General features: G+C 43.8%; 1 protein-coding gene and 1 long non-coding RNA gene across 2 annotated transcripts in view; one reads left to right on the forward strand and one right to left on the reverse strand.

Annotated features, from left to right (window-relative positions):
• SCFD2 (sec1 family domain containing 2) overlaps positions 1 to 27,418 on the reverse strand; it is a 455,587-nt gene that overhangs the window by 72,121 nt on the left and 356,048 nt on the right. The gene's annotated exons all lie outside the window — the stretch shown is intronic.
• On the forward strand, positions 312 to 25,983 carry LOC118916053 (uncharacterized). Its single transcript, XR_005026272.2, has 5 exons — positions 312 to 2,144; positions 2,739 to 3,021; positions 10,470 to 10,595; positions 15,000 to 15,318; positions 24,114 to 25,983. It is a non-coding gene; the product is annotated as an uncharacterized LOC118916053 (long non-coding RNA).

The following is a 27,418-nucleotide window of genomic DNA, read 5'->3' on the forward strand; positions in this document are numbered from 1 at the left end:
CAATATAGCAATTTAGACAGTATGATCTTGGCACAGGGGTAGACAGAGTAATGGAACAAAACAGAGAGCCTAGTACAGTTGCACACATGCAGGAAACTTGACATGCAACCAGGGTGATGCTGAAATTCAGAGGGAAAGGGTAAACTACTCAGCAAGTGGTGTTTGGATATAATCGGTATAACATTTGATAACTATATCATAAATTATATGAAAAAGAAATCCCAGGGCATTGAAAAACTAAATGTGAAAATCAAAATTTTCAATTTCTTAGAAAAATCCGAAGATACTATAAAGTGAAAAGACAAGCCTTAAGCTACTATATGATATTTATAATAAATACATATACACACACATAAACACCCCCCCATATATATATATATATAAAACAAAGATGGAAAAATGAAGAAATCAGTAAGAAAATCAATAGGAAAAAGACAACCACATAGAAAAATAGGCAAAGAATCTGCCCATGCAAATCACAGAAGAAATCATGTGGACTGTAAGAAACATGCACACATATGCAACTTTACACATTATATGGGAAATGAGAGTGACACAGATTTAAAAGTCTGATACTACCCTGTCCCTCTGCTAGTGGGCACAGCTCAAGTCTCCTCACTGTGACCAGGCCCTTCAGGGATACAACAGAGGCTGGGGGCCTTCAGAGAGAGAGTGCAGTGTTGTAAACAGAACCACTGAAAGGATACTAAGTGCCTGGGATACAGCAAGAGCCCCGTGGATGTGCTCTCTCTTCCCTCTCGTAGCTACTAGAGAATGGATCTTAATCAGCAGAGCCACTGCCCTCCTAGTCCATCACAAGGCCCATTGCCCCTGAAAGGCCCAACCGAGGCAACCACACCACTACCGAGGGAATGAAGGATTTTGAGTCAGAGAACCTGGATTTACTGAGGACCTTTGGACAGATTCTTCAACTGTGAGACTCCATTTCCACTTCTGCGAAGAGAACTACTAATGAACTCAATGTGATCTTGAAGATGCCAATAAGCTAGTGAATGCAGCTTAAACTGTACAGAACCCCCACAAAGGTAAGTGGTTGCTAACATCCCCATGGCTAGTGGGGACATGCCAAGTCTCTTCACTGTGACCAGTGGTTCACACACAGAAATGTCATCATCCTTTCCAGCTCCTACTTGTATGTATTATGAAGTTATGACCCTGTGGATGTTGATGCCCACAAAAGCAACCAGTAAGAGAAAATGCTGGATCCTTTCTTTTCCTGCCAGTGTGTAACCTTCATGGGGGTGGACAGGGTGCATTTAAAATAATGGGCGGGTTGATTCTTTCTGTGTGTCTATTTCCAGAGTTCTAACGTATATTCTTTCTCCAGCATTCTGCCTTCTATTTTCTTCTCTCTATACAGGCACTTTTAATACCAATCTATTAAAAGCAGATATCTTAAGATATGGTTTACAAAAGCCTCTCTTGCATCACCAGGCTGAGTTAAAATTCTGAGCATAGAGGCTTCTGAAGGAGAAACACAGGACAGGTAGCCAGGAGACTAAACTTTGGTAGATGGTGTCAAGCCAACAACTCTCTGTGGGGCCTGAGGCAAAGCCACCTGACCTCTTTGGGGCTCCATGTTCTCATTCTGAGTTCTTAGAGGACACTAAAATACCCATAGAACATGAATTTACTATAAACACATGTTTGCTCTTTATATTTAATACTTATATCTACGCATTTATATTTCAACAGTGGGATCTCTTCCAATATGTACATTATAAAACTCTGGTTCAGGGCTCAGCCAAGGAGCCCCGGGACTGCGCAGGGCTGCTCCTTATGGGCGCACTGCCTTTATCTCTAACAACCATCTGTGGCTTCAGCTGTTACTGAAAGCAGCCACTTGCCCTTTGATGTTTGAGGCCCATTACTTTCCTTTTTGACTTAACCAACAGGTGTTCTCAGACTCTTTTTTTTATATGGGCTGTCTTCCCTCAGGGTTCCAGCAAACAGATTTTCTTAAAAGATTTCTAAGAGGCACAGGGAAGTAAATGTCCCCTGGTCCACTGGTTCCCCCGCTGGAACTGCAGTCTGTCGTGACCACCCTGAAGTCTTGACCTTTCCCACTTCTTTGAAGATGCAGGGACTCATGGGCAAACCACAAGGACCAACCCTAAATAGAGGTACATATCTCTCATTCCTTCATTTATGGCCTGAATGCACCAGGCCTGTACCATGAAAATGTCAGTATGGGCAAGAAGTCTTTGAACCTTGGTGCAGGATCCAGGAGAGCAGAGGGTAGCTTACCTACTGGGGAGAGGGTCTCAGGTAGGGCAGGTAAAGCCTGGCTTTGCAGCATGCATCTCAAATGTGTGGTGTAAAGCTGCCTGTGAGCCTGCTCTGGGCAGAAGTGGTGGACCAATGGCTTCAAACACATAAGTATGTCCACTGTCTGCAGACACCGGTGGACAGGGTATGGGACAAGATGAAGATGCCTCTAGATTAAATCTGGGGACAAAGAAGTAAGTTCCCTCGAGAGTGGCACTAGCATGGCAAGAGAATATTTTAGCATATGGACAGATTTCACATACGTGCATAAGGTCACATTTCTTTTTATCTCCTTTCAGTTGCTATCTATTGAGTTTTGAAAGTTAGGCCCTAAGGATACTCAGGGGATTGAAAGAGGCAGATGTAGCCTTCTAACCCCAAGACTAGAGAAAGGTCCCTGGATCAGGGATCCTGGTGGGGAGTGAGAGAACCCTTTGACTTGTTTGTAGGTTTACAGAACAAAGGGTGTGTCTATGCGTCACTGCTTGAATGGATCCCAGGAAAGCAGAAGACCTGGAGCAGAGATGGCTGTGTCACAGGTCGGAGGAGTTCTTTACAGCCTAGCACTGCATGTGGCCCAGAGTGCCATGGCCATAGATGAAGCCTCAGGCTCTCTGATACCCTGGGCCCTTGCTCAAGGCAGCAGAAAGCTTCTCTTGGTCTAACGGAATTCAAAGAGACTCAGAGAGATTGAGTGCAACATGGCCCTAGAAAACCTCAAACTGCCAGACAGTAAGTTTCCACCACCTGGGGGAATGGGAGTACAACATACAAATTAAGGGTTAGAGAAAAAAAATTTAAGTTGAATTTGGTATATAACTAAATGTTTATCCTGAGACTGGTGCCCACTACACTGGTAAAAATCAATCCATAAAAGATGAATCTAGTTTATGACTAACTCACTCTAGGAGGTGGTTTTGTTTCATTCATTCATTCATTCATTTCTTCTCTCCCTCCCTTCCTCTCTTCCCTTTTCTGCCATTAAATAGCCAGGTTCTCTGCTGAGTAGTAGCAATTTTTTTTTTAACAGCCGAACAATTGTTTTCCACCCTTAAGATTCAGTAATTTAGTGGGGGGAGAGGCAGGGGAGGCAGGAATGGAGACATTGACAATCGAATCTAAGGCACTACGGCAAGGCCTGTGATGAAGGTGCATACTGAGGAACACTGAGGAGGGCTTGCTTAGCTGAGATTGCACAGGTTTTGAACACTGACAACTCCTCTCTATCCAACCAGTACTCTTAGGAAAACTAACTTATGATTGGAAAGTTGTAATCTACTAAGTTACATAGAAAATGTAGGGGGATGAATTGTGGCAGAGACATCACCTGTATACTGAGTATCCACGTGATCCACCTCATTCCCAGCCTCCCTTGAAGTCATGTGACCCGTTCTTGCTGACAGGCAGCAAGCAGGGATTCTCTGAGTGCTTACATGGCCCTCTGGCTCATCGTTTCTCTCGCCCTGCCATCTTGTCTGCAGAGGCCTCTTCTTCCAGGTGGTGTGGCTTCAAAGTGAGTGAGCTTCTTTCCATCTGGGTCTTTTGAGAAAACATGTGGAGCAGAGACCCCACTGAGCCACAGCAGATGTGTAACATTAGCAGGAAATAGGATTTAATTAAGTCCCTGGACTTCTGGGGCTCTTTTCTTGCTGCAATGAAACATAGACTATCCTGACTAATGCTGATAGTGATTGTGGATTAAAAGGGAATTGGGTTATTAAAATGCATTCCAACACTATCTAAGGCAGAAGGCACGCTGCTTCCAGATGATCAGTATTTTAAGAACATCCTTGGGAAAGAGATGGCAGAGTGACAGGCCGTAGTGTGGTATTTATACAGAGAGACAGTAACAAGACATGTTCAGACGCCAGGTTGGTAAACAGAAGCCTGAATTAGGGGCAGATGATAGCAGGAAAGCTGGAGGATCACACTTCTGCTTTCTCTGTCTATCTGTCTGAGTAAAGGCCAAAAGCTGCTCTGGACCCCCACCCTCTCCCACAGCCCTACCCCAGGTGGTCCCATGTGGGGCCCAGACGTGAATCCCACAGCCGGGTATCTCTCTAGGGGGCAGCCTAAAGGAGCTGCTCTCCTGTCTGCAGCACCCTTGCATCTCCTGCGAGGGAATGAGCAGCTTAAGACGGGCACCTCGAAGGGTAACAGCTGTGAGAGAATAAAACCAATAAGCTAAACAAGGCCAGTTCAGCTCTACTCTGGGATAGAGTTTCTCTTCTCCCCACTAAGCTCCCACCAAAATACTAAAAGTAGACTTTAAAATATTTCCATTGTTACTGCAACAGTTAATTTAAAAATGTCATTTGAAATAAGCAGTAACCACATACAGGCAGCACCCAGGTGAGCCAAGCAAGCACCAGGGAGCTGCTGCACTGACTGGCGTTTTCCTTTCTTGCAATGGAACTCAGGATTTATAGAACAGGAAGGTTTATAGCTTTACAATCTGTTAGTGATAAGGGGACACATGTTGGTAACAGGTCCACTAGAAGAATGATAATCCTCTCATTCTCTGAAATGTTACTTACACTCTCCCCCACTTTACCCCAGATTAGAACAGAAATCTTCATTGACCTAAGTGTTCCCTGGAAAGTCATCAAATAGCAGGAGACCAATGATAAAATTACAACTGGCATCTAGAAACCCAATGAAGGAATCTTTTCAGTAGTCGCAGAATAGCAGAAAAGTGTTTACAACTTTACAAGGCCCCATAGGAGTGACAATTCACTCTACTGGTTAGGTGAACTATAAAGGCCTGTTGGAAAGGTAACAAAAACAAATACCAGCAACAGCTACAACAGCTACATTATCTGGGTCTTTACAAGTGCCCAGCCCTGGGCTCCACCCATCACCTTGCTGGGTCCTCACAGGGAGCCCTCTATGGAGTCAGTATTTTAACTGTCCCCATTTGGCAAAGGAAACCTCTAAAAGCTGTCATTTCACTACAGTACTTTACAGATAAGACTAGTGAAGAATGGGCATTTAGCTTAGTTTGTCTTACACCCTATAGACCTGGTGTCAGTTTCTACCAGTAACTGTGACTTGTAGTATCACAGGACAGCCAGCCTAGAGAGAGCAAAGATGAAAGAAACCTTGGACATGTCTACATGTAAAGGGGTCACAGACACTACCGGACACCAATCCTGCCAGGTATAAATAGCTCCAATCTTCCTAAAATTAAAGAACAGAAGCTCAGCAAGGGTAGATGGCCTCATCAAAATCACACAGCCCCGAGCAATGGAGTGGGCTCCCGCATGTCTTCAACAATTGCAAGTGCGCTCTGAGGAAACACGACATGGACAGTCACATGGCCACTGCTGCTGCTTGTCTGCAGAAGGGAGTTGATGCGTGCCCCAGTCAAGTCCTTTCTGCTGTCAGAGCACCGTTTCCTCATCCAGGGGACAAGTATTACGAGGGAAGAATGAGAAGATGAATATAGAATGGCTTTGTAAAGCCTCCGGAACTCACAACGTGAGTGAGGAGATGAAAGGAGTGGGAGGGTGGTGGTGAAATACCAAGTAAAAATAAAATCCTCAAGCAGCTAATTTCTAAAGGATTTACAGTAGAGTTTATCCAGAAAAATAACTTCATCCAAGCCAACAATACCAGGATATCCAAAACCCAGAAAGGCTAGGCAGGAATATTTGATGAATAATAACAGCAGCAGTCTACAGCAATAGACCAACGAGTACTGTTGACTGCATGGTTGTTTGTTCAGATGCTCTGTAGTGTCATGGTTAAGATTATGACTCCTGAGCCAGGCTGCCTGGGGTCAGGCCCTAGTTCTGCCACCTCCTGGCTGTATAGCCCCGGGCGAGCTTGCCCACCTCTCTGTGCCTCTGTCCCTCATGCTGCCTTGACCAGGGGCCAGGGGATGGTTAGAGTGAGGATTATGAGCATGAACACAAGAGCAAGTGCCTGGCACAGAATGCTGCTGTCTAACTGTGATCTCTTCTCTGGTCCAGTTTCTGCTGTCGACGGTTAACCAGCTTCTAGTCACCATCAGGCTACCCTTCAGGGGCTGTTACTCAGGGACATGGCTATGGCGCCACTCCTCTGGAAACTTACATTTCTAACCTAAACTTGAAAAATATCAGTTGAGCCATATGACACTGCTGTTTTGGTAGGCCAAATATGGGGGAAAGTCAGCAATTTCAAATATTTCAATCTAATACACATGGACAAACAGATCCAAAGCTTGGAAAAGCAGCAAAAAAAAAAAAAAAAAAAAAAAAGAGCAAGCAGGCTAGCAAAACTCCTAAGAGGAGAGTCTGAAGAAACATCAATAAAATAACCATGGCTTACACAACTGCATCAATATCAAAGAAATGCATAAATTAAGTCCAGGATCTAATCATGTCCTTTAAGTACAAACCTTAGCTCAGGGACTGGTGGGTTTGCAGATGTACACATCTGACTAGTCAGTGGGAAGGGGAGGAATATTTTTAGGGCCATGAAAGAGACATGGAAGAAGCCCTCTCCTCCTCGAAGGAGCCAGCTCCTGTCAGCATGGTTGCACGCTCCTCTTGTGTCTGCTGTTTTTCGGCCCTGCTCCTTTTGATCCACAAGAGAGAATCTCAACCCACCCCCATCACCCAGCCCTCCTGCTCCTGACGTCAAGCCTTCTCCCACGCTATACCCTCTTTTGGAGAGTTCCTCACTCCATCTGTCGGCTACTTTCCTCCCCCTCTTCAAGGTTCACCTCTATCCCCCCTCTCCCACAAAGGCAGCCCTGTTCAGGAGGCGGCAGAGAGTGGTGATGTGGCTGGGTTTTCAGTGGGCAGCTGGTGTTCAAGGGTTTGCCCTTTGCACTTGCACTGGACAGGAGGGCTCAGGATGGTGGCTTTCAAGAGGTCAGACCAGCATCCTTCTCCTGCACCTGCACTGGTCTTCTTTCTGCCAATTTTGCCAAGTCTGATTTCCCAGAAGCAAAACATAGGACCATAATGTAAGAAACCAGATCCCACAGGTTCCATATGCAACAACTCTTAGTATTACTGCTAATATTTATTGAGTGATTACTAATGTGGTGGAAGCTATGCTAAGCCATGTATGTCTTTTAGAACATTTCCTCCTCATAGCGGCCCTCTGAAACAGGTATTACTATGGTCCCCATTTTCTGTATGTGGGAACTGAGTCACAGATAAGTTAAGTGATTTGCTTAAGGGGCCACCATTGGTAGGTGACAGAGTTGGAGTCCAACCAGGCAGGTGGACTCCAGAGCTCCTGCTCGTAGCCTTATTTTAAATACCACTGAGAGTTGGTCTCCTTTTGCCATACCTTTTGGACATTTTGTAAAGAGACTCTGGCAGCAGATTCTGCCTCGGGACTTGTATTGAACATAATATACTTACATGGACTGAAGTGGAAAGACATGTTTTTCCATGATGGTATGCTGGGACAAAGGCAGTAGTCAGTCACAATGATTTAGGGCTGAGAAATATATATGGCCTGAAATAGAATGCTGTATTCAAGGAGAGGTAGCTATTTGGCTGCACGAGAATTTCTCAAGGAGAAAACACAGTTGATTGTATCAAGCAAGTGTCCCACCATAGGTTGAGATACCTCCTGCGGTGGTCAGCAACACTATAGGGACCTCAGAAGTGTTGCTGAAGTGAAGGCTATAGGGGGGGCCCAACATTTCTTCTGGCCTTGGGGTCTCTGAAATGTCACATGAGGTGCTTTGGAATACATTTCTTCACAGGCAGAGCGCGAAGTCTGGAAGAAGCCCAAGACCACCTTTAGGCGTTCAAAGAACTGTCCTCCCTGGTTACAGGGGCTGTCCCCCCACAGTGTGTCAGAATCACCTCTCACACTAGAAAGGGAAAGTGCTACCCCATGGAGCCTGGAAGACTCCAAGAGACTGGAAATCTCCAAGGAGCATGGAGGCATGTGCTAACAGAAGTCAAGGAGACAACATCAGATAGGATTGCAAGTGACAGAAATCCAACTTAAATTATCTTAAGGAATAGAGGGAAACTTACTCAGTTTACTCAAGTAACCAAGCCAAAGGAAGGGCTGCGGGGTCCTGGGACCATGAAAGCAGGACCTGGGTCCCGCCATGCCCTTTCTGTCCCTTGTCTCTTCTCTCTGACGATCAGCTTAATTCTGCAGCAAACGCATCACCTGTGAAGCATGAAAATGCGGCTGCCAGCAGCTGTCATGAGCACATGCTCCCAGCTTCCTAGCCAAGAAGGTAGGCTCTTCCTTTCACTTTAATTAGTAAAGTCCTAGACAAGAAATCTAAGTGGCCAGTTCTGTGGCCAACAAGGTGAGATACTGTGAAAGACAGTCCCCAGTACAATCAGACAGAGGAAGAGGAAGAGCAGTTCCTCATGAAGGATTCTCAAAAGAAGGGCTGGTGCAGGGCAGGCAAAACCACAGTTGTCCACCAAAGGATCATGCAGTCCTGGGTCCTTCGGCCTCTGCGGTACTGCGGGAGCTGCCCCAGGGCGAGCAGCCAGAGGGTGGCCAAGGGGGAAGTGACAAAGATGACAGAGTTGCTGAAATCTTAGCAAAATTGGATTGAAGGTCAGAATGAAACTTCTTCATAACCCAGGACTTTGATGTTTGGGGGACTCACGCAGCCTGGGAGACTAAAGCCACATAAGGGAGGAGGGCAAATGGATCAAAGACACCCACCATTCCAGAAACAACCCTGGGCTTCAGATGCAAGTGTTGTCCTTCCAGAGGAGTGGGATGCAACTGTAATATGTCAAGAGGGTTGGAAAATGGTAGGGGACCCAGTCTGGGCTCAGCACTCCACTCGTGCTGTGCAGAGGCCACTCTGACAGGCAGCTGGAGCAGCATGCCACCTGGTCTGCTTGTGCTGGGCGTATGATTCTACTGACATAAATAACCCTGGCACACTGTATAAACCTCAGATGAACATGAAAGTTCGAACATCTGGAGAACTGTCACCATCTGCCATTCTGAAAGGAACACTGAAAGAATCAGCAGGATGGGAGCAGTATGGGGTCTGAGTTAAAAAAAAAAAATTGTTGGCAGCTGCTGCCAGCTCTCAGCTGCTGAGAATAGCAGCGGTTCTTCCTGACATGGCAGTTACAGGCTCTCACAAATCCTGGCTGACTCCTCCACAAGAGCTGAGGCCCACAGACCAAGTGGCTTGAGGGGCCACTGCTCACCAAGCATGTTTTCGAGCCTTTGTTCCTCCCTCTTCTGCAGCTTCACAATGGCAGGCGCACACCAGGTCCCATGGCAGATGAGAGAGATGAGGTTTCTTGTGGAGACCTTAGCCACAGCACTCCCCTAGTGCCTGCCTTCTTTGACTCAGTCTCACTGATCTTGTCCACAGAGATGAGACTTCAACATGCAGCTGTAAGTGCAGGGCCAGGTGCCCCAAGTTGAGAAGAAAACCCAAGCATGGCAGGGGTATGTGCTTACATCAGGCCAAGGTTATGTTCATGTTTTCATTTGTTAATATAAATCTAGGTTAACCAGCCCAAGCAGGCCCCGGAAAGGGCTGTTTTTTATTAAATGGCTGGTTGCTGCTGTTTTAAGAGGGCACCGTTAACCTGACAGACAGCCTCCTTGTGTGGCTGAACAGTAAACCTGATTGTTATGGTCCCAGTTGCCATCTCCAGACCTTCCTTAGAACACAAGTTCTTTGTACACAAGAAATAAAGTCAGACACAAAGGAAATAAGGTTCATTTTCTCCTATTGCATCAAAATTGTTCCTTTAGACGAAAAAGGGCTGTTTTTGTTCCCCAAGGTGAGAAGGAAAAACAATGACACTCTGAGTGCAATTAGAAAACATGCCCATGCACACGCATTTGGCCCTACTCTTTATTACAAGGCTATGAACTTGTGTCTACATCTGAAACTCTGATGGCGCCATGGGGCCCTTTTGTTAATACTGTGAGGCAGGCACTACAGGGTTGTTTGTTTCTGGACCTGAAGGGACTGAAGAGGACTCTTACACTAAGTCTGTCTCCAACCAGGTACTTTTCTCATGTAGTAACTGAGGAGGGGAAGGTGCTGCACAAGACATTTGCTGAGGCTTCTTTCAGCACTAACATTCTAGAATGCAGTGACATTTTTCACATGCTTGAGAAATTCTCATTACCCTTCATTAGTATTTCCCTCTTACTCCCAACAACTGACTTTTGTCTGCTTATCATTTGATCTAATATCTCTGTTTCTATGACAGACTGCATCCCTCATAGTCACTGCAGGACAAAGGAAAATCTCCCAGATGGGTGGGCAGCCTTCGCTTGGGGACGATCAAGTCCTAATGTCAGTCACCCATTGCCGGAACTGCAGGAGGAAACACGTGGTGAGAGCTGGGGAAAGATGTCTCTCTGTCCAGCTCTGGAGAACCTCTCCTGCTCTCTAGAGAAACCTTGCCAGTTCATCCCAAAGAGTCCTTTGCCTTTTGACAAAAACCTCTATAGGAGAATACAGTTCAAGTAGGGAAATACATAAGTAATAACAATTAAGTTGATAATAATACTTAAGTATCAGCCTGAATTTATTAGTTATTAGACATTATGCAAAGTGCTTCACATGTATTTTCTTTTTTTAAAATTAATTAATTAATTAATTTTGTTGTCATTAATCTACAATTACATGAAGAATATTATGTTTACTAGGGTCCCCCCTTCACCAAATCCCCCCCACAAACCCCATTACAGTCACTGCCCATCAATGTAGTAAGATGCTGTAGAATCACTACTTGTCTTCTCTGTGTTGCACAGCCCTCCCCATGCCCCCCCCACATTATACATGCTAATCGTAATGCCCCCTTTCTTTTTCCCCACCCTTATCCCTCCCTTCCCTCCCTTTCTCCCCAGTCCCTTTCCCTTTGGTAACTGTTAGTCCATTCTTAGGTTCTATGATTCTGCTGCTGTTTTGTTCCTTCAGTCTTTCTTTGTTCCTATAGTCTTTGGGTTTGAGGTGAGTCTCTTGTAAGCAGCATAGAGATGGGTCTTGCTTTTTTACCCATTCTATTATTCTGTGTCTTTTGATTGGTGCATTCAGTCCATTTACATTTAGGGTGATTATTGAAAGATATGTACTTATTGCCATTGCAGGCTTTAGATTCGTGGTTTCCAAAGGTTCAAGGCTAGCTTCTTTAGTATCTTACTGTCTAACTTAACTCACTTATTGAGCTATTTTAAACACTGTCTGGTCATTCTTTATTTTTCTCCCTTCTTATTCCTCCTCCTCCATTCGTTATATGTTGGTTGTTTTATTCTGTGCTCTTTTGTTCTTCCTTTAACTGCTTTTGTGGGTAGTTGATTTTATTTTTTGCCTTTAGTTAGTATTTGGTTGGTCTGCTTTCTTTGCTGTGATTTTATTTTCTCTGGTGACATCTATTTAGTCTTAGGAGTGCTCCCATCTAGAGAAGTCCCTCTAAAATACCCTGTAGAGGTGGTTTGTGGGAGGCAAATTCCCTCAACTTTTACTTGTCTGGGAATTGTTTAATCCCTCCTTCATATTTAAATGATAGTTGTGCTGGATACAGTATTCTTGGTTCAAGGCCCTTCTCTTTCATTGCATTAAATATATCATGCCATTCTCTTCTGGCCTGTAATGTTTCTGTTGAGAAGTCTGATGATAGCCTGATGGGTTTTCCTTTGTAGGTGACCTTTTTCCTCTCTCTAGCTGCCTTTAAAACTCTGTCCTTGTCCTTGATCTTTGCCATTTTAATTATTAAGTGTCTTGGTGTTGTCCTCCTTGGGTCCTTTCTGTTGGGAGTTCTGTACACTTCCATGGTCTGACTGATTATTTCGTCCCCCAGTTTGGGGAAGTTTTCAGCAATTACTCCTTCAAATACACTTTTTATCCCTTTCTTTCTCTCTTCTCCTTATGGTACCCCTATAATGTGGATATTGTTCCTTTTGGATTGGTCACACAGTTCTCTTAATATTGTTTCATTCCTGGAGATCCTTTTATCTCTCTCTATGTCAGCTTCTATGCATTCCTGTTCTCTGGTTTCTATTCCATCAATGGCCTCTTGCATCTTATCCATTCTGCTTACAAATCCTTCCAGAGTTTGTTTCACTTCTGTAATCTCCTTCCAGACATCATCCCTTAGCTCTTGCATATTTCTCTGCAGCTCCATCAGCGTGGTTATGAGCTTTATTTTTAATTCTTTTTCAGGAAGACTGGTTAGGTCTATCTCCTCAGGGTTTGCCTCTGTGATCTTGATCTGTATCAGTTTCTTCTGCCTTTTCATGGTGATAGATATGTTTGTGGGGAGCTGGCGTGTGTGTTGGGTAAGAGAAAGTCCCTTCTTGCCAGTTTATGACCTTCCTTTCCTGGGAGAACAGTGGTCTCTAGCGGCTTGTGCTGGGCAGCTGCGTGCAGACGGGGTTTCTGATCTTGCCCAGCTGCTATGGAGTTTATTTAGCTCTGCAGTTGCTGTGGGAATGGCCTGCCTCAGGCTGCTTCTCCAATATGGCGGAGCCGCGTTGGAGGGGGAACAGGCGGGAGGCTGTTTATTGTGGTGAGGGGCCTCCAAGCTGTGCTTGCGGAGGTTTGGGTGCCCAGAGTTCCCCAGGATTCCCAGCTGCTGTGCTAAGTGTCCCGGGATGCTTCCGTCCAGCTGTGGGATCCCTGTCCCTTTAAGACTTTCAAAAAGCACTCGCTCTTCTTTGTCCCGGGTGTGTCGGCTGTGGGGACCCGCTCACAGGTCTTACTGTCCTGTTTCCCTAGTTTCCAGCACCCCACGCATGCACTGTGTGTCTGTGCTCTGGTGCGGATGGCTAGGGCTGGGTGTTTAGCAGTCCTGGGCTCCCTCTCCCTCCCCGCTCCGACTCCTCTCCTCCCGCTGGGAGCTGGGGTGAGGGTTGCTTGGGTCCTGCCGGGCCGCGGCTTGTATCTTACCCCCTTCGCAAGGAGCTGGGTTCTCGCGGGTGTAGATGTAGTCTGGCTGTTGTGCTGTATCTTCTGGTCTCTCTTTTAGGATTAGTTGTATTTGTTGTATTTTCAAAAATATATATGGTTTTGGGAGGAGATTTCTGCTGCTCTACTCATGCCGCCATCTTGGTTCTCCGCTTCACATGCAGTTTCATGTGTAGTTTTCCCAATAACTTTTGGAAATGGACAGCACCATTACTCCTGTTTTAGTGAGTAAGGTGTAGCCTGTAATGGCAGTGTGATGTCCAACAGGCCACTTCTCAACCACTGGCTGAAGTTCTTCATGTCTAAGAGTAGGAGTTTGGCCTGGGGTAGTATTTCCGGAAGTGTGGTTTATGGAGCACTCTCACCAATCACGTGGGTCAGGGTCCAGGGCTATGGTTAGGATTAGGTTTTTTGCAATGTTAACTGCAGACTCTTGGATCTACTGCAGACCTACAAAATCAGTCCCCCTGGGGAAAAGCCTGGGAACCTTCTGAATAAGAACCCCAGGTGATTTTCACGCATATTAAGGTCTGAGAACCCTAGCTATGTAACCCCTAAATCTCACCAAGCTCTATTATATTGGCCCTTGGTTTCCTTTTGTTAGAGACTCTTCAAGAATGCAAGCTTTTCTCTTGCATTGGACCAAAGTTAACCCCCAAATATTATGAACATCTTCTTTAGATCAGTTTTATACAACGCAAAATCTTGTTTCGTAAGTGACACAGCCAAAGTCTTCATTCTCTAAAATGTTTAAACCATACCAAATAAATTCCTCCCATTTAGAAGGAATGCAAAAACAAGATGACATGACTTTTGCTAAACGAATTTTCTTGAAGTTGTTTTACAAATAAACGTCAATAAACATGGAACTAGTTACTCAGAAAGGGTTGCTGGATCAGAGAACATTGACACTGTAGAGGAGGGGGTGATGTGGAGAGGAAGTTGGAGGGAGAGAGAAATAAAGGTGTTTCTAGATCAAAACACACATGCACTCTGATCATGCACACAATAAAAAACAGGTAAAAGGCTATATGTGAAGAGAGCAAATAGGCCTTATTTTCAGAGAACAAGTAGTTCTTGTCGTCTTTGGCCATGGTCTTGACTTTTTCTTCTAACTTATGTCCTTACTGCCCCTAAAAATGCCTCTCTTATCCCTTTCTCTTCATTCTTTCCTCTAATTTGCCTTTTGGTCTATTATTTTTGTCCTTGCCTGCTGAAACTGAGGTCAGAGTGACAAAATAGCCTGCAGTCAGTGCACCTTGTAATTCCATCATCTTGCTGCCCAGCATGCTGTGGTACAAATCCCATTAGCCGAGACCTCAACCCTGGCTACCAAGATGGCCAAATGCCTGCATCAATCATGTTGCCACCAGGCCCAGGGGCTGCCTGCTAATGCACATCCATGGAGACATATATCTGTTTTTCCCATGCACCTCATCCCCCTTTCTGACATGTTACATTCACAAGTCACCACACCACAACAGTGTATATTCTGTATCAATTGTGCAAAGCACAGTCCTAGGTGTGGTGAGGAAAACCATGGTATAAAGATGCACAATGTGGCCTCCGCCTTTAAGGACCTTAGCACGCAGTTATGGGGACTTGGAGTGCTCCAGAAAGCAAGGGTGGAAGGTGTTCAGGGGTCACAGTAAGTAGACTGGTTATAAAGTGGCCTCCTGGGGGAAGTGGTACCTGGGCTGGGCCTTCTAGAAGCTGAAGAGAACTGGCAGAGCATTTTAGGTGGAGGGAATGACTATAGTCTCCAACCCCACTTCTTTTGATAATAATTCCCTGATTTTCCTTAGATTTACCCTTAGCTCTTGTGATTCAGGTGGGGCTGAACTGACCTTGCTTACCGAAGCACCCTGTCCACTGTGAACATTCAGAATGGGTGCGGGATCTACAGCAGTCCAGTGAGACCTGATCCTGAGACTCCTGCAGGAACCACGGGTAAAGAGAAGCTCTCCTTTCTCCAGGGTTGTTTGCTGAGAGGATATAAACCTGAAGCTGCTGGTGGCCACTTTACTACTACATGGAGAAGGGGGACCTGAGAATGGAACCAACTCTGAGGAAAGCAGAACCAGACGGAGACAGACTCCTGAAGACAAAGACTGAGGAAACCAGATTTAACTCTGGACAATTTACTTAGTGTGAGCTGGTTTTGTTTTTCTTTTTTGAAGCTAGTTTGGTTGATTAGCTGTCATTTGTAACTTGGAGGCAGAAATGTGTTAGGGAGCTCATGGAATAGTGGGAAAACTAGCCTCCTTGGTTGCTGTTGGTGAAAGAGCAGCCAGAAGGTAAACCAGGGCCAGACTTAGCAGGAGATGGGAGCAGAGGCATGAATGCAAAGCTAGGGGAAAAGAACTTTATATCTGAGAGGGAAGAGAAGCCACCTAGGACTTCTGAGAAGGGGAAAAGTCAATGAAAGAGGAAATGTTTCATCAAGAGATCAAGCAGGAGATAGGAGGTAGGATGAGATGAATTCTTTGGTTTCTTCCAACCTTGAGATGGTGTAGTAGTTGCTGGTGACAGTCTGCAGTGTGGCTTAGAGACTGGAATTGGGGACATTCACAAGGCAGTCACTGACAGGCTGGAGCCGACGCTGCAGTGGTGACGCCCAGTGGAAGGGAGGCTCGGAATGACACTGTTAAATAACCAGTCACTTTGGTCACTAGCTGTGGGAGACAATGAAAAAGAGGAGGCAGATGATCTTGAGTGTCTGCACCTCTGAGTTGGGAGGATGGTGGTTCTACTGATGGAAAGTAAAGGGCGCAGCACTTGAAGGAGTGGGACAGGAGCTCAAAGTGGGCCGCGGCGCTCCCTTAACCTCTCTGTATAGGCTTGGATAAGATGGTCTCTGAAGTCACAGCCAATTCGGCAGCTCCCTGATTCCAGGAGGGCGGTTAGGGTTGCAAATGCAAATTTGGCAGTGAGGCAGACTCCAAGTTCTTAGTGACCTCAGAAGGTCCCCAGCACAAGCTCCGACCCAAAGCAGGAATCTCCTTTCCAGCAATTCTGACAGATGGGCATTTGGCTTGAACGTTTTTTACTCCTGGCACCTTACAAACCCTTAAGGCCATCACCTTTGTTGCCAGGTAGCTTTCACATAAGATGATTCCTTTTATTTGCACTGCAGAGGACTTCCCTATAAATCAATCCATAGGTTGTAGTCATTTCCCTCTGAAGGTGACACAGTTGAGAGCATAGCTGGGCTGGAGAGTGGGAGGGCAGAGGTAATTTTCCCTGGCCACACTCTCAAAAAGTGGCTTTCCTTCCACCTAGTTTTTCTTTTTAAAGCAATACATTAAATGGTAGTTGTGTTACAACTATGATGAAAACAGTTTAGGGAAAGCAGCATGACCGTGTTTACGACAGAGTAAGAAAGCACTCAAGGTTGTATATTCTTGCCTCTTCCCCGCTCTCCTTTAGTCAGTGCTAGGAAACTAGCCTCACCCGCAGGCTGGCTTCCCTGGTGATGGAATTTGGCTGTCTCTGAGATGAAGTCTAATCCCTTTTACCCAGAACAACCTATCCACTATTTTACTATTATGGTCACTGTGAATCTTTCTTTTCCGAATTAGTTATCTCCACGGATGACATAGTTTAAATTCTGAGCTTGGATGAGATCCCAAAAGGAAAGAGAATAGAAAGAAGGGCCAAGACCTCAAATGCACATAAAAGTGGCTTGTTTATATACAAGCTCCTTGATTTCCTCCTTTCTTCTCCCCCAGTGCAATACACACACACACTGGCTTTGTTTAAATCAGGAAGTTACTACACAAACATGGGTTTGAGTTTAAATTTCCCAAAGTACTTCACTAGCTACTAAAGCACTTTAATTACCGCTTGTTAAGAAGAACAAATGTATTTGCCTAGGTTTGCAACTTATTATCAGAAATGCCCTAATCACTAATCAAGACAAAAACAACTGAGATTACTATTGGGATCATATGGGTACATCCACTTTCTGACCGAAGAAAGAAATACTTCTCTCCATCATTTTTGTTGTTTTTTTCTTCGGATACAACATGAGGTCAGAGGAGCAGTGGGAATATTTGGGTCACTCACCCTGCTGTTTTAAAAATGTTTACATATATGTAATTCTTTTGCATTAAGAATTTGCTGTAAGGTCCTTGAATTGCCTTCCTTTCTCCATTTCTTGGAGCCAGGCTCTAAAAGGCACTCTCTCTTTCTGAGAGTACCCATGACTTTGACTTGACGTTTTGTTTGTGATCCATCCCTCCAACATTCCTTATCCTGAATTGAACTACTTCAGATATAAGTGTCTAAGGTACAGTTACAAACTCAGCTGTGTTCAAAAGTTTCTCTATCAAATGATCTCATATTCTCTCTCTTCTAGCCATGATTATCTATTTGGTTTACTCAGACAGAGGGGAAGAGAACTTCTCTGTGACAGGTAACTCTCTTCTGTAAACCCAATGAATAGCAGTCTCTGTTTCATTCTCTGCTTTAGTCTGCCTTCCACAAGATATGCTATTGATAAAGACAGAGGTGGTGGGAGGAGAGTGAATTTGCTTTCTGATCTCGTAAGTTGGACAAGACAAGAAGCAACAATGATGGAACTTTAAAGTTCCACGTTGTGTAGTTATCTGAATCATTAGTCCAATACATGGAAATCAAAAGATGATGGGAGTGAAGGATTAGTCATATATTTGTCCTTCCCAAGTTACATTATTCTCTTTTGATTAATTGGGAAAAAGAGTAATAAAAAGATTTTATTCAATTATTTCCATTGAAAGGCTCAATGATGGATTAATTAAAACCAACACATTTTTTCCTAAAGCAAACCACTTAGCATTGTTCTGTGCACCAATTTTAGAAATGGAGAGCTTCCAAGCTGTTATGTTTCCAGACTTTTCAGTTAATGAGTGCAGAGAAATTATTTTTATCTATGCATCATGTAAAGATTCAAAAACTAGGTCAGGAATTTTTCTGCCTATTGTAGCTGTTTAAGTTCTGGACTGGTTGAATGTATAAGAGGTTAACAGAAGGGTGAGGATGTATGGATCACCACATTATATCTGGTCCAGGACTAAGTCATTAGTAGGGACTACAAAATGCTTTAGCCAACAGGTACAAATTTTTCAAAATATTAAAGAGAGACATTTTACTATACTAAGAAAAGCCTCACACTTTCCTAAACCTCATACCATTTCCAGTGGTCCTGAAAGCACCCTGGTCATCTCCATTCTTGTTCCAGGAGGTTCTATAAGAGCTGCAACTGAGTAGCTTGACTTTTCATTTCACAGAATGAACAGTTCAGTCTAAACAATATTGATTTGCAACGTAAAGGCAATGTACTCAAGTACTATAATTCTCCTCATATATACAGATAATATTGACCTTGGGGGACTTGAGAGTCACAGAAAAATGGACTCAGAGTCAGAAGGGATCCTTGAACCTTTTAATCCTGACTCCCACGCAATGTTGTTGGTCCAGCCTTTACCTGAGTGCTACTAATGGTGGGCTAGCACCTAGAAATAGGGTGGTCTAAGATTAGCATTTTAAATAAAATAACACCGTGTTAACTTAGTCTGTAATTTAGAAAACTATTAGTTTAGATCCCACCCCACAATGGAAAAGCCTCACAGAAGCTGTGAATAGTTACAGATATGACATTAATTACATGATTCCTGACCTCAAAGGCAGAGTATATGGTGGTAAATAGATGCATTAAAAAAAAAACTCACATAGCAACTAAAGCTGCACAAAGATACACACACACACGTGTATTGATGCCATTTATTCCATGTTGCAACCACAAAAAAATTTATTGAACACTTACTATGTGCCATAACTAACATGATTAGTGGAGGCTGAGGTTTCATGCTAATCTTTCTGTACCATTTTTGCATTCTGATGTATGTGTCTCCTTTTCTGGGATCTCTATTGAAAGTATCCCAATAAATAAAGTGGATAGGAAAACTAAAAAATATGAGGGGTCTAATGAAATTTTCATATCACCAAATCAGTAATACTGATTTTTAAGATTTCTTCACTTATGGCATAACATTATTTACTGCTTTCCTGCCTCTGCCCAGATCCCTTGGTCCCTCCAGGGCCCCCACTCCCAAGCCTGCTCCTTCAGCTGCTCAGTGCATGCTCCCTTCATTATGTCCCTGCCACACTAGGCTCACATTCTCCCGCCACTGTGTACGCAGTGTGACATGTGTTCCTGCTTCCCCCACAGCTTCTTCATCTTCTTCCCATGCTGACTGGTCAGAATCTGTATATGCCAAATATTCACAGCACTGCACAGATATTCAAAATGATGCCATACTGCTGACATTTTGGTGTCCAGCATGGGAGGAGCAGGGCACACGTTCCATGAGAGGACCCACCAGACTCTTCTGTGCCCACTTCTGCTCATCAGTGACTTCTGCAGGGCCTCCTTCTGTAGCCTGCTTGCCTGGCTAGGTCAGGCCTTTGGGCAAACATCTCACCACCATACATGATTTTTTTTTGTTTGGTTTGGCAATTGTTAGAAAAGGAGCTTAGAAACTCACAATTCATTCTTTCATAGTTATGGTTAGAAGACCATTGTTTTGATTCCTTCTACCACTTATTACATGATTTGATTCTAGTTTTTTACATAATACTCTGGGGTAATAAGACTATAAGTTACGAGAATTAAAACAACATGGGTAAAAATACCAAATAAGGACATGGGTTCTAAAAATGTGTTGGACTAAGACCTGATCCATGAAGACTTTCTGGACTTTTAGGGACAAGATTTCAAATGGCCAATCTTATTTTAAAATGGCATCTGATTTATAGTATCAGCTGACAGTTTAGTCCTGACATGGCTAGCTACCCAACTCTGCTTAGACCCACCAGACTCCAAGGACTCTGGGGCCAATGTGTCAAGCCTTGCCCACGACCATTCTGTCTGTTCCTAATTGTCTACTTTTTGCTTTGCTTAAAGATTCAGGTTTAGTCATCTTCCCTATTTGGAATTTGAAACACCCTTAATGGACAGTATGCATGTTCTTATGATTTTCCTCCTACATGTGTGCAAAATGGGGTCTTTGTGAGCATGGGTCTGTGGGTGACGTTCCCAGCCAGTGTCGATGGCCATCCATTCACCTGCTGCTGCAACCAGTCTTCTGGTTCCTTTAGGCCCTTTCCGACTAACCACGTCTAAACCACATTTACAGTCTGTGTTTTCAGACTCAAAATGACCTCTCTGGTAACTTCAGTATCCCTGACAATAGCCAAAATGGCTCTTAATTTGATTCTTCCCACCTGTACAGCTATTTTTTTAAGGATAAACTTTAGTTTGTAGAACAGTTTTGGATCTAAGAAAGAAACTGTGAAGAGAGCACAGATTTCTCATGTACCCCTGAAACTGGTTCCCTTATTACTAACACCTTACATTAGTATGATATACATTTGTTACTATTAAAGCACCAAGGTTGATCCATTTTACAACTAAAGTCCATGTTTTATACAGGCTTCCTTTTTTTTTTTTTAACTATGGCAAAATACACATAATATAAAATTTGCCATTTTAATCAGGTGAAAGTGTAGAGTGTAGTGGCATTAAGTGCATTCACACTGTTGTACAAGCATCACCACCATCCGTTTCCAGAACTCTTTCACCTTGCAAAACTGAAACTCTGTGCCCATTAAACAATGTCACCATTCTCCACTCCCCTCAACCCCTGGCAACTACCATCCCCTCTTCTGTTTATGAATTGATTATTCTAGGTATGACATATAAGTGCCATCATCCAGTATTTGTCCCTTTGTGACTAGCTCTTTTTTCAACAAGCATAATGTCTTCAAGGTTTATCCAAGTTGTCCATCTTCTGTATCTTTAACCAGCTTCAAAAAGGTAAGTTCCTGCACCTTCTAGGTCTTCACTTGACTTTCTAACTGATTTTCCACTATGAACTTCAACTTTTTCTACAGGGAACCTGGCTGCCTTCTATTTCTGGGACCTTGTCCTAAATTCCATTTAGCATCTGGGACTCAAGAACACCTCCTAGGACTAACATTTTTAAAGCACTTACTGTTGGGCAGTCCTTGTTCTAAGCAATATACAGATACTATATAATATATATATGTTGTATCACATGCATGTACTTATATAATATGTATAAGATATACGTACTATCTTGTTTCATCTTCATAGCATCCCTGTGAGATAGGTACTATTATTAATCCCATTTTATAGAGTAGAAAACTCAAGCATAGGAGGTTAGGTAACTTGCCAAAGGAATAGTGTTAATGAACTGCAGTACCAGAGCTAGACTAGGCAGTCTCACACATCCTATATGGGTTCTTAGTTCCTGCCAGTCCTGGCTTTCCTTCACGGGGGAAGCAGTTCAGTTTGATGTGCACATACTATGTCCTCAAATGGACACATTTCCTTATTAAACTACAGTTGCTGCTGATCCCTCTTGGAGTCTCTACATTGCCCTGTTTGCCAGGCAGGCCTGGTGGGACCAGCATTATCCTGAGCCAGGCCTGAGTTTCTGAGGCCCTCTGTCTCCCGCTCTGTAGCCCTGGAGCCTACTGCCCATGCCCTGCCCCCTGCCATTCTGTCCCTTCCCCTTTCCTATCTCACTCCCGTTGATGTTGAGTTGCTTCCAGTTCTAACAGAACTTCAGTCAGATCCTGTCAGTCATTAATTTTTTTAATTTTTTTATTTTGATATCATTAATGTACAATTACTTGAACATTATGGTTACTAGACCCCCCCATTATCAAGTCCCCCCCGACATACCTCATTACAGTCACTGTCCATCAGAGTAGTATGATGTTATAGGATCACTACTTGTTTTCTCTGTATATACTGCCTTTCCCGTGTCACCCCCCCTACATTATGTGTGCTAATCGTAATGCCCCATTTTCCCCCTTATCCCTCCCTTTCTACCCACCCTCTACAGTCCCTTTCCCTTTGGTAACCGTTAGTCCATTCTTGGGTTCTGTGAGTCTGCTGCTGTTTTGTTCCTTCAGTTTTTTCTTTGTTCTTATACTCCACAGATGAGTGAAATCATTTGGTACTTGTCTTTCTCTGCCTGGCTTATTTCACTGAGCATAATACTCTCTAGCTCCATCTATGTGGTTGTAAATGGTAGGATTGGTTTTCTTTTTATGGATGAATAATATTCCATTGTGTATATGTACCACATCTTCTTTATCCATTCATCTACTGATGGACACTTAAGTTGCTTCCATTTCTTGGCTATTGTAAATAGTGCTGCAATAAACATAGGAGTGAATATGTCTTTTTCAAACTGGGCTGATGCATTCTTAGGGTAAATTCCTATAAGTGGAATTCCTGGGTCAAATGGTATTTCTATTTTTAGTTTTTTGAGGAACCTCCATACTGCTTTCCACAATGGTTGAACTAGTTTACATTCCCAACCCCATACACAAAAGTAAACTCAAAATAGATCAAAGACCTGAATGTAAGTCATGAAACCATAAAACTCTTAGAAAAAAATATAGGCAAAAATCTCTTGGACATAAACATGAGCCACTTCTTTATGAACATATTGCCCTGGGCAAGGGAAACAAAAGCAAAAATGAACAAGTGGGACTATATCAAACTAAAAAGCTTCTGTACAGCAAAGGACACCATCAGTAAAACAAAAAGACATCTTACAGTGTGTGAGAATATATTCATAAATGACAGATCTGATAAGGGGTTGACATCCAAATTATATAAAGAGCTCACACACCTCAACAAACAAAAAGCAAATAAGCCAATTAGAAAATGAGCAGAGGAGCTGAACAGACACTTCTCCAAAGAAGAAATTCAGATGGCCAACAGGCACATGAAAAGATGCTCCACATCGCTAATCATCAGTCATTAATTTTTTAGTTAAATGTAATAAACTACAGGCCAGGTGACCCTAGTGTCCCACTAACATTTTACTTTATAATTTGGAAGGCTGAATATTCACAATATAGGCAATTCAAAAGCTACAGTGGTCTCTGGACCTGGATCAACAGAGGAATTTTATATTCGGGTTATGTTACTGCCTTCACAGGGGCAGTACAACCTTCAGTGTAGCCTCATTTCATTTCTAAAGTCATCTCTATTCTCATTCAGACATGACTACTGTGTGCCAGGCACGTGCTTGGCCTGAGGGAACAGGATGCTGTAACTTAGTGTGCAGAGGAGGCTGTAGCTGGATACTTTAAATGCTGGGCACCAAAGTCATTCTTAGGAAAAGGCACACACAGGCTGAGGCAGGGAGGAGATGAGGTACTATGACAACAACCTGAGTTTAAGTGGGAGCAAATCAGGACATGCAGGCATATTTGGCTGTATTGCTGAGCTGGGCTTTGTTAGTATCTGATCTTCTAATCTGTGACCACAGGGCAAACAGGTGATCAGATGTGTGTGTGAGTGTGTGTGTTCAGCATTTGTGCAGCTGGCTGGAATGGAAGATAGATACTATTTTAAGTTCTTTACCACAAAAGAGGAAGACTGTGCACAGAGGTGGTTAAGAACCTTGCTATAAGAAAGTGGGTGTGACAAGACCCCTGATTTATCTTCCATTGCTGCAAGCCTTAACGGGGAAGTGGTGGGGAGGAAACCGCTGGTGTGGGGATTGGTAGCGGACTATGGTATGCCTGGGTGCGTGTGCGTGTGCGTGTGTGTGTGTGTGCATCAGGGACCTCGTGCAGGGGCAGCTAAATGCAACTTGAGGCTGGTGCCACAGAACAGATTCTAATATTTATTCTGAAATCATGTTTAAACTCATTGCTCTGGCCTAAATAGTGAACAGTAGGAAAACAGTAAATTATGGTTCAGGTATAATATAATATAATATGTATAGTAATAAGATATGCATACTATCTTGTTTCATCCCTGTGAGGTAGGTATTATTATGAATCCCATTTTATGGGCTTGTTATGGGAGTCATAAGGGCTGTTCTCAAATATTCCTTCTCTTCCCTTCCAGGCACATGGGAGATGTACAACTCCACCCTCCATGACTTGCTCTGTAACTTGCTTTCACTTGTGGAAAGGAACTGAGGTACTGGGTGTCACTTCCAGGCAGAGTTTTAAGAGCCTGTCTGTAATCTGCTATTTTTCCTTCTTCCGCCCCAGCGATCGTGAGTGTGGCAGATTGGGCCAGATTCCTCAGGTCTGAACCTCAGGGACTGTGAGAAGCAGAGCCCCCTGCTGACTGGCGTTAGAAATGCAGAGTGAGGGAGATGGGGACTTTGTGTGAAGCCACTGAGTTTGGGGGATTGTGTGTTACTGGAGTTACTCTACTAATGTGAGGTATACGAAAATTACGGAAAACATTAAGAGTTTGAGCCTGGAATGGAAGACAACATGCAAAAATGAAAATTACTGTTTGTTTTTCCAAAAGGGGTAGCTTTCATTATTATAAAACATAAAAATTACTTCCCCCCTGCTTATTAAAATGTTTTAAAGGCATGGAAAACTCAAGGAACATGAAAGAAACAACTGGTTTTTTGTAAGATTGTACTCTTGTAAAAATTTGGATTTATAGCAGAAGGCTTTATAAAAAAGCAGTGGGAATAACTCAGCTATTTTGCTGAAGGATGCTATTGTGTTTACATTAACTGACAGTACCTAGGAGCTTCAATAAATGGAGTTTGTTGGGGGAGGGAGGCATTTCTCTTATTTTCCAGAATCAAATAGGAAATTATTTTCTCCTTCGAATTCATAGGAAATTGTGGATTCCTACCCCCTAGGTTTTTCTTTAATTAGAAGTATCATCTCCAAACTCAGATCTCTTTCACCCAGGGCTTCACCTCCCCTGAAATAATGAAAAATATGGTGGAGAGAAAGTGGGCAGCACAAACTAGACATGCAAAGCTTGATGAACTGTAAAGAAAGTAGGCCAGTGAAGTCAGAGTGCCAGCAGGCCACTGGCATTGAGGGAGCTCCCATTCCTAGGGACTGGGGTCACCTGTGACATGTGACAATCTGCCACTTTACTGAGGCATGGATTTGAATGCCTTACACCGATGACAGGTATGGGAGTGCCACTCACAGTGAGCAAGGGAGGACAGCTGACTGCTCTGCTCCTACAGCTCGCCACGGTCACTGTTTGCTTACATCGACAGGGACTACAGAGCTGAGATTCCAGCATCGACTCTGGGGACACGCAGTCTGAATTTGAATCCTTGTTCTGCCAATCACTAGTGGGTTATTTAACCTCTCTGTGCTTTAGTTTTTTCATCTTGAAAACAGGAATAAAAGCACCTATGTCAAAGGTTGCTGGAGGATTACAGGAGCCACGTATGTGAAGCTCTCAGCCTGCAGCCTCAGACCCAGTGCCCACTGTGTCAGTCATTACCGTACCACTATGCTCACTCCTGCTGAAGTCACTGTCACTCCCTTGAAGTGGCATTTTTTACTTCAAACACTCACCCCACAGGGGAGTTAACTCCTTATACTGCTGCTGGAAGTGGAGAGAAGCATAAAGACTTGTGCATAACTGACAATTCTTTGAAGAAATTCAAGTATTTTTGTACCATATTTATAGCATCATTAAGATTCTGAAGGGGCCACTTATACTTGACAGCACCTTATGGAAAAATCATGTGCCATTATAGCATTTTTATGAACCTGAACATTAGCTAAGGACTGAGGACATAGTTCCTAAGAATACTAAGGGCCTACCATATTCTACCTTGAGGTAGAAAGCTCACATTCCTTTCCCCTTCACAAGGTTGAGGGGAGACCTTTGTGGGAAGAGTGACCATAGTATTATCAGAGGACAACTACAGCAGCAGGGGGTGTCCTTGCATCTCCTGAGATCAAGGGGTCACACCACTGGCCAGAAGAAAGATACAGGCATCTGGGAAGGAAGGACTGAAAGAGGGTGTCAGGTTTCTTTCCAGACTATTCCATTCGGTTAAAGGTGGAAGGATCTGAGGCAGACACTTTGTTCCGGAGTAAAGATGGATGGTATGATTGGCTAGCTTCTCTTGTGTTGTAGCTCCTGAGAGGCTAACACATAATAAAGAGGAAAACCGATATAGAAGAGTTAGTAGCCCCACACAGCCTGGCTCGTTATTCAGGCTTGTAATGCAAGTAAGGGACACCGAGGCCAGGGCTATTCCTTCAGTGAATTCCCACAGCCTAAGAAGGGGCAGACTGCCTATGGCAGATGAGAAAAAAGCCCCTGCGAGGGTTTTTGATGTGTGGTTGGCCATAAGCCTGGAGTCGCGTGTGAGACTGAAAAGCGGTCTGATTTCAAAGTAAGATGCAAGGTGGTTTCTTTGTTTATTGATTTACTCACTTGTTTTTACTTATTTCCTTACTTGTTTTCTGTCTGCTCCACTGAGTAGAGGTGCCCGTGAAATAGCTGCGTTTGTGACGCTGCATCTCCAGTTCTCAGAGGAGGGCTGGCTTGGCGCGCAGGAGGTGCTCAGGCGTTACTTGTGGAGAGGGGAAGCTTCGAAGGAAGTTAGGAGAGGAAAGGAACCGCGGAGAGGGCAGCAGGGTGAAGCACACGCTTACGACAGCAGGGGAAGAACTCAGTCAGGAGCCTCAAGGCCAACAGGTCCGACATGGACATTTGCTCCGGAAGTTGTAGAGGGTCGAGACTGAGACAACAATGAAAGTCACCCCTGGAGCAATAGGCCGGGCCAGAATGCCACTGGTGCCTGACCACTGCTCTCCCTGGCAGTGGCTCCTTCTCTCAGATGGCCTACAGGCATTTCTAACAAACATCTAATTGGTGTCCGGGAGGAAGGCTGAGTTATGTGTATTTGAGCCCAAACTTCCCATATGTAAACTGTAAGTAATATATCTTTCAGGGTAGTTGAAGGATTAAATACAATAATGTATATAAAGTATGTAGTACAAAAATTTTACATAATTAGAACTCAGAAAATGGTAGCTGCTATTATTATTTATAAAAGTATGAAATTGTACAGATGGTTTATTTCTTCAAAATTGGGTTTTAGATTTGTTTTCTAGTTATTGGATGCTTATTATGACTAGTTGTTTTGAAAAATATAAGAATATATTTTGCTTTAAAACAAACCAAAAAAAGGAAGAAGCAGTGGCCCCAGGAAAGCAGCATGCCATCACCCTCAGGTTAAACGTGTGCCTCACGGAGAGGACCCTGGAACGTCAGCACGGCACCACTGACTGCTCCCGCGCTCCAGTCCCCTAGGAAGGAAGCTGCACTTAAAATGTGGTCTATTTGAGAAGTCTCACACTTATGTAAAGTACGGGCAAAAATATAACTCCCTCCCAAATGTGTTTCAGCTCCTG

The sequence above is a fragment of the Manis pentadactyla genome, chromosome 5, assembly GCF_030020395.1.
Source record: "Manis pentadactyla isolate mManPen7 chromosome 5, mManPen7.hap1, whole genome shotgun sequence".
Taxonomy (NCBI): Eukaryota; Metazoa; Chordata; class Mammalia; order Pholidota; family Manidae; genus Manis; species Manis pentadactyla.